The sequence below is a fragment of the Oncorhynchus keta genome, chromosome 13 (assembly GCF_023373465.1).
Source record: "Oncorhynchus keta strain PuntledgeMale-10-30-2019 chromosome 13, Oket_V2, whole genome shotgun sequence".
In the NCBI taxonomy this organism is placed as follows: domain Eukaryota; kingdom Metazoa; phylum Chordata; class Actinopteri; order Salmoniformes; family Salmonidae; genus Oncorhynchus; species Oncorhynchus keta.
This window is the reverse complement of record NC_068433.1, coordinates 18,906,602-18,913,645: the sequence shown is the minus strand read 5'-3', so window position 1 is coordinate 18,913,645 and position 7,044 is coordinate 18,906,602. Positions and strand designations below refer to the sequence as shown.

General features: G+C 41.1%; 1 protein-coding gene across 13 annotated transcripts in view; it reads left to right on the top strand.

Moving 5' to 3' along the window:
* Positions 1-712: 712 nt before the first annotated feature.
* Positions 713-7,044, top strand: part of LOC118391984 (receptor-type tyrosine-protein phosphatase delta-like) — a 377,633-nt gene continuing 371,301 nt past the window's right edge. For all 13 annotated transcript variants that reach the window (XM_052459507.1, XM_052459505.1, XM_052459506.1 and 10 more), the window contains exon 1: positions 713-830. The gene's annotated coding sequence lies outside the window, so the exon portion shown is untranslated. The remainder of the gene's footprint in view (positions 831-7,044) is intronic.

Sequence of the window (7,044 nt, the reverse complement as noted above, 5' to 3'; positions counted from 1 at the left end):
ACATGTGGGCTGCCATTGTTGTCCATTCTATACCACGCAGTCATGTGAGAATTAGCTGCCGCGTAAGTTCCCACGTCTACAGGCGGAAATGGGAGACCCTGTAAAAAAACTTGTTTTAAACGCTTTAAACGCTTATTTGATAGCAAAAGACACATTCAACCCAACGAATCATAAGGATTGTTCCTAGAGATATTGAATATACCTCTGTTGACAGGACACATTATTTTGGTGCATCCTTACACAACCAGCCACCTGTAAACAATGGCTCTCTGCAGGATGAAACAACTTAGACCTTAATATTAAAGTGATGCTCCAGATCTTTTTGGTGTACTGCGTCATCCATGTCAAATGATATGTTGAGCGCTGCAAAATTAGTATTATTCAAAAATATATATTAAATACATTTTAGATGATTTGTTACGAATCCAATTTCTACAATGTATTGCACATTTGTTGAGCGTCAGATCCTGGTCTGCATTTTTAAGTAGGTTTAGTGTCATCCCTGGTCAAAGCAGCTTATGTTTGTTTAGAGTTGAGTTGCATCATGTCAGTCCTGGAGGGCTGCAGTGTTTACTGGTTTTCACTGTTTAATCACTGACTGATCAAATGATACACTGCACAGTTTCTTACATGCTCCATCTCGTCTCCCACTTCTCTCTCTCTTCTATCTCTTTTTGTCATTTTCCTCTACTCTTTGTCTCTGTCTCTCTGTCTCTTAGGTGGGGGCATAGGGGTATTGGTCATACTGGTGTTGTTGGCGAGGACGAAGCTTGGGTATCGGGCAGAATGTTGCCACCTGCATGACTGGAACAGAGGAGCCTCAGTTCTGGGTGAGTTCATGGCCCACATTCCTGAAATCTCTGGCACAATAAAGCCTTCTGCCCTTCTGCAGGGTATCATGAAGAGCAACTTTCTTAACAGTATAAGAAACAGTAAACACCGGCAAATGTTTTCAAATGGATCTCTGAGTAGGAACGTGTTTGAACTCTGATTTTTTAGATATAAGAGTGAGGGCAAACCTCTACTAAGCTAGTGTCTCCCTATACTTTAACAATAGCCAGCAGGCTTTGCTCGAACTTGAATTACCTTTTTGATTTTTCATTGAGGGACAATATTTGTCAGGTCAGAATGATTTCTCAATACGGCTTTATAGACTCATTCTATCAGACTCAACTCTTATTTTGAAAGGTTTCATGTCAGCATATACAGCACTGTAGTGTAATGCCTTACCCATACTAGAATCAGATAGTACACTAAGCCCATCTAAAAGCTTGCTCTTCCACTGTACCAGAAGCTCACCCAATCCATTATATCAGACAGTACTCTGTCTCTGTCTCATACCCAGATCCTGCTCCCTCATTCCATTTAGATGCAACCGTTTAGTTGCAGCTAAGACTTATCAGTCTTCCATTAATCAGATGAATGACATAGTTTATGTCCCAAATGGCAGTCTATTCCCTATATGGTGTACTACTTTTGAAAGTAGTGCACTATGTGGGGAATAGACTGCCATTTGCGACTCAGCCATAGGAACTCAGACTGATCTGATGGCGAAGACGTTTAGTTGTCACAGCGGAAAGATCAGCAAGGACTTGTAAATGTCAGCATGAGCGGCGCACGATCTCGACAATATTTCCAACTAATATGTCCCTCTGGATTCTCTCATGTTAACAGTCCACCACCCCGATATATGCATTGGCTGCTATCGTCACAGGTTTATAGAAGAGAGGATGTGTTTGCGTGTGTGTCCTATCCAGTAGTTTGAAAGTCCAGTCATATTCTCTTTCATTTTCCTGAAATCACCCTGACGTCTCTTTGCAGAGCAACAACACGACTCAAAAAACCCAAAGGATAGGAGTCACAATTATCATCATCCTATACACACAGGGAGCTACCACATGGTATACACATACAGACTCTGAGACATACTGGGAAATACAGTATCTCCCTCTCTGTGCCACAGGCCCTTAATGTGAAACCTGTCCTCTGAAAGAAAGTGGAAAAATATATGAAAAGTAGAAAGTAAAAGTTTCCCCTCTGCTGGCCTGCACTGTGACAGGGCTCACAGTCACAGAACACATTCAGGGAGATATAAATATTGAGCACTGAGGGATTTTTGCTCCATGAATTATTAAGTCCAGTGGCTTTATGTAAGCTTCTGAAAGCTATCTCCCCCAGCTTTACTGTTTCACTCTGCACCAAGCAGCGACTGGGGAACACAGAGGTAGAGAGACAGCACATAAACTCAAACACACATAGATATACATTTGGTGTAGTAGACAGACAGGCACCCACACAGACAGACAGACAGACAGACAGACAGACAGACAGACAGACAGACAGACAGACAGACACCGTGTAGTTGATTTTAAGCCTGACAATATTGTTAAGAACTTTTAGTTTAGTAGAATCTTGCCGTTATGATTAAGAGATGGGTGTTGTAAAGACATCACCTGAAAACAAATTGCAGAGGTTTATTTTCCCCCAAAACCATGTCATTTCCACTAACACTGTGTGGATTTGGTAGCACTAAATTATTGATGGCATTACATGACATGGATGGCTGAGTTCTCCTCTCAGCAACATTAAACCTGCTCCTAAAAATAGTTGTTTTCTCTGACTCCTCTTTGACAAAAAGATAGGGACAGTAGCTTTCTGAAAAGGTATTCAGGCAATTGTGTCCGGTGTGTGTTTCTTTGCGCATGTCTGTGTGTTTGTGTCTTTGTTCATATGCATGTGTGTGTTAGTGTGTGTGCACAGGTTTGTGCCTGACTCAAGTGTGTACAGTGTCCTCCACTAATATTGCTGTTTATCCTCTTGGTCTTTCATTCAAAATGTTTACAAAAATCAAATCTTTAATTTTAATAAAATGATTGAAAAAATGAATGTGAAATAAATGAAAAAAATGTTTTCTCCGAAACATGTGTGCCACCATTATTGGCACCCCTAGAAATTCTTATGAGTAAAATCTAAGTTAAGTATATTCCCATTCATATTTGATGTATTTAAGTTCACCTGAGTGATTAAGAACACTGAAGTGGTAAGCCATGACTTGTTTCACTGGGGTATGTAAATATGAGGTGACACACCGGCCAAGTTCCCAAAGTCATCCATCACTATGGGAAAGACCCGAGAATACAGTAATGATGTGCACAAATCAGGAAATGGCTATAAGAAAATAGCTCAACGGTTCAAAATGTCCCATTTCCACTATCAGGGCAATAATTAAGAATTTTAAAGCAACCGGAGATGTCAACAATGGGCCTGGAAGAGGACGTTTCTCTATATTAACCCCACGCACAGTGAGGAGGATGGAGACGTTAGTTGGGTCTTGGGGTCAGAATGTCTCCAAAACTACGATCAGACGCCACCTACGTAACCACAAGTTGTTTGGGAGGGTTGTCATAAAAATGCCTTTGCTGTCATCAAACAACAAACTCAGGCACCTACAGTTTGCCAAACTTTACTGGTACTTTCAACGGGACCAGGTTCTATGGTCAGATGAGACAAAGACATAGCTTTTTGGAAACAAACACGAGAGGTGGGTTTGGCGTAGACAGAAAGATAGCCATGCAGAAAAGTACCTCATCCCCACTGTGAAGTATGGTGGTGGATCTTTGATGTTGTGGGGCTGTGTTTCTTCCAAAGGCCCTGGACAACTACTTAGGATACATGGTATCATGGACTCCATCAAGTACCAGCAGATATTCAATCAAAACCTGACTGCATCTGCTAGGAAGCTTAAACTGGGCCCTGGATGGATCTTCCAGCAGGACAATGATCACACCTCAAAATCAATGGTCTCAGATCCCTTGCCATGTGTTCTCCAACCTCATTACGCATTATAGGAGTCTCGGCGCTGTTATGTTGGGAAAGCGAGGTTGCACAAAGAATTGAATGAAGGGGTGCCAATAATTGTGGCACACATATATTTGAGAATATATTTGTTTTATGATAATAATTTATTTTTTCTTTCAATTATTTTTACTTTAATTAAAGGTTAGATTTTTGTGAATATTTTGATGGAAAGAACAAGAAGAAAAACAACAAAGAAACATTTTTATAGTCCGTTTTGCTCATATTTACTAAGGGTGCCAATATTAGTGGAGGGCACTGTATGTTTGTTTATGTCTGTGTGTGTGTGTGCTCCTTGTTTATTTAAGTAGGACACAGTGACATGGACAATATGTTTACTAGAAGCTATTTCCCCAGTGTTGTTAGATGTAGGAGTGCTGATCTTGGATCAGTTATGCCTTTTAAATCATAATGAATAAAAGAGGGGACCTAAACCAAAACTCTACTTTGACGTGCTTTATGAATAAGAGCCTTATCCTTTCTATGGAAGCTCAAATCTACAATAATGAGCATTCCAACTGTCTTATTATAACCAACTTAATGTGTAATGTTTTGTATTACTGTGCAGGCTGCTGTGAAATACACATTTAAATGATTAAGTATCATTCAGTTTGAAGATGGCAGCTGTAGGACAGTGCACATTTTATTCAGCTTGTATTGAAAATCTAATCAAATAAAATGTATTTGTCAAATGCGCCGAATACAACAGGTGTAGACCTTAACGAGAAATGCTTACCTACAGTACAATCCCTTAACCAACAATGCAGTTCAAGAATTAGAGTTAAGAAAATATTTACTACATACACTAAAGTAAAAAAAAAAACTATAAAAAGTAACACAATAGAATAACAGTAATGAGGCTATATACAGGGGGTGCTGGTACCGTCAATGTGCGGGGGTACAGGTTAGTCGAAGTAATTTGTACATGTAGGTAGGGGTAAAGTGACTATGCATAGATAATAAACAGGAAGTAGCAGCAGTGTAAAAACAAAGGGGGGGTTGTCAATGTAAATAGTCCAGGCGGCCATTTAATTCATTGTTCAGCAGTCTTGTGGCTTGGGGGTAGAAGCTTTTAAGAGAGAACAGTCTATGACTTGGGTGACTGACTATGTTATTGAACGCTGAGCGGTCGTCAATAGTCAGCATTCTCATATAGGTGTTCCTTTTGTCCGGGTGGGAATGTGGAGTGCAATAGAACTTGCGTCATTTGTGGATCTGTTGGGGCGGTATGCAAATTGGAGTGGGTCTAGGGATTCCGGGATGATGGTGTTGATGTGAGCCATGACCAGCCTTTCAAAGTACTTCATGGCTACCGACGTGAGTGCAACGGGTTGGTAGTCATTTAGGCAGGTTGCCTTTGCTTTTTTGGGCACAGGGACTATGGTGTCATTAGCAAAGCGAACATAAAAGGCATTTAGCTCGTCTGGTAGGCTCGCGTCACTGGGCAGCTCACGGCTGGTTTACCCTTTGTAGTCCGTAATAGTTTGCCAGCTCTGCCACATCCGACGAGCGTCAGAGCCGGTGTAGTATGATTCAATCTTAGTCCTGTTTAATGGTTTATCTGAGGGCATTGCAACATTTCTTATAAGCTTCCCGCTCCTTGAAAGCCGCAGGTCTAGCCTTTAGCTCAGTGCGGATGTTGCCTGTAAGCGATGGCTTCTGGTTGGTATATGTATGTATGGTCACTATGGTGGCGTCGTCGTCAATGCACTTATTGATTTAGCAGGTTCCTGAGGTGGTATACTCCTCAATGCCATTGGACGAATTCAGTAACATATTCCAGTCTGTGGCATAGCATCCGTGTCATCTGACCACTTCCGTATTAAGCGAGTTGCTGGTACTTCTTACTTTAGTTTTTGCTTGTAAGCAGGAATGAGGAGGGTAGAATTGTGGTCAGATTTGCCAAATGGAGGATTAGGGAGAGCTTTTATATGCATCTCTTTGTGTGGAGTAAAGGTGGTCTAGCGTTTTTTTTTTTCCATCTGTTTTTCCATGCTGGTAGAAATGAATTAAATAAATCCGATTTAAGTTTGCCTGCATTAAAGGTCCTGGCCATTAGGAGTGCCGCTTCTGAATGAGCATTTTCTTTAAACATCTTGTTGAGTGCCGTCTTACTGCCAGCATCGGTTTGTGTTGGTAAATAGACAGATACGAATTATATAGATGAAAACTCTCTTGGTAGATAGTGTGGACTACAGCATATCATGAGGTTCACTACCTCAGGCGATTAATACCTAGAGACTTCTTTAATATTAGGCATCGCGCACCAGCTGTTATTAACAAATATACACACACACTCACCCCTCGTCTTCCCAGATGTAGCTGCTCTGTCCTACCGATGCGTGGTTAACCCAGCCAGCTCTATATTATCCATGTCGTCGTTTAGCCACGTCTCGGTGAAACATAAGATATCAAGATTTTTTATGTCTCGTTGGTAGGATAGTCTTGATCGTAGATCATCCAGTTTATTTATGGAATGGATGGTAGAGGCGGTTTGTCCACCCGCCGACGAATTCTCTCAAGGCACCCCGATCTCCACCCCCTGTATTTCTCTCTTTTCTTCACGCGAATGACAGGGATTTGGGCCTGGTCTGTGAAGAAAATGGCAACTTTTGTCAGTGTGCCTTTATCAGGAATAAATACATCTAGAATAGTGTGTAAGCAGGAATATTTGATATGTTAGTAGACATTATTGTGAGTTACGAGTTCTCTCTGGTTATGTCAATTGAAGGTGAAACTCCTGGCCCTGGTCCAGTTTCTAGGGATTGTATTGAGTCAGTTATCCTCAAGAAGCCAAACTTTGGTCGTTCACCAATACAGAGTAGGTATTTTGCTAGCTAAGCGTTCAATAGACAGAAACAGTGACTATAGGTCTTGGTGGATCATTGACAATTTCAAAACCGAAGAAAGGAATTCCGATATGTATGGAAGAGTTATGTTTAGAAGCTTAACTTGATGACTTCTCAGCCAGTTAACTTTGATAAACAGCCACATATACACTGAGTGAACAATACATTAAGAACAGCCTCAATTCATTGGGACATGGACTCTATAAGGTGTCTAAAGTGTTCCACAGGGATGCTGGCTCAGGTTGACTACAATGCTTCTCACAATTGTGTCAAGTTAGCTGGATGTCCTTTGGGTGGTGGACCATTCTTGATACACACAAGATAAAGGTTGAGCAAGAAA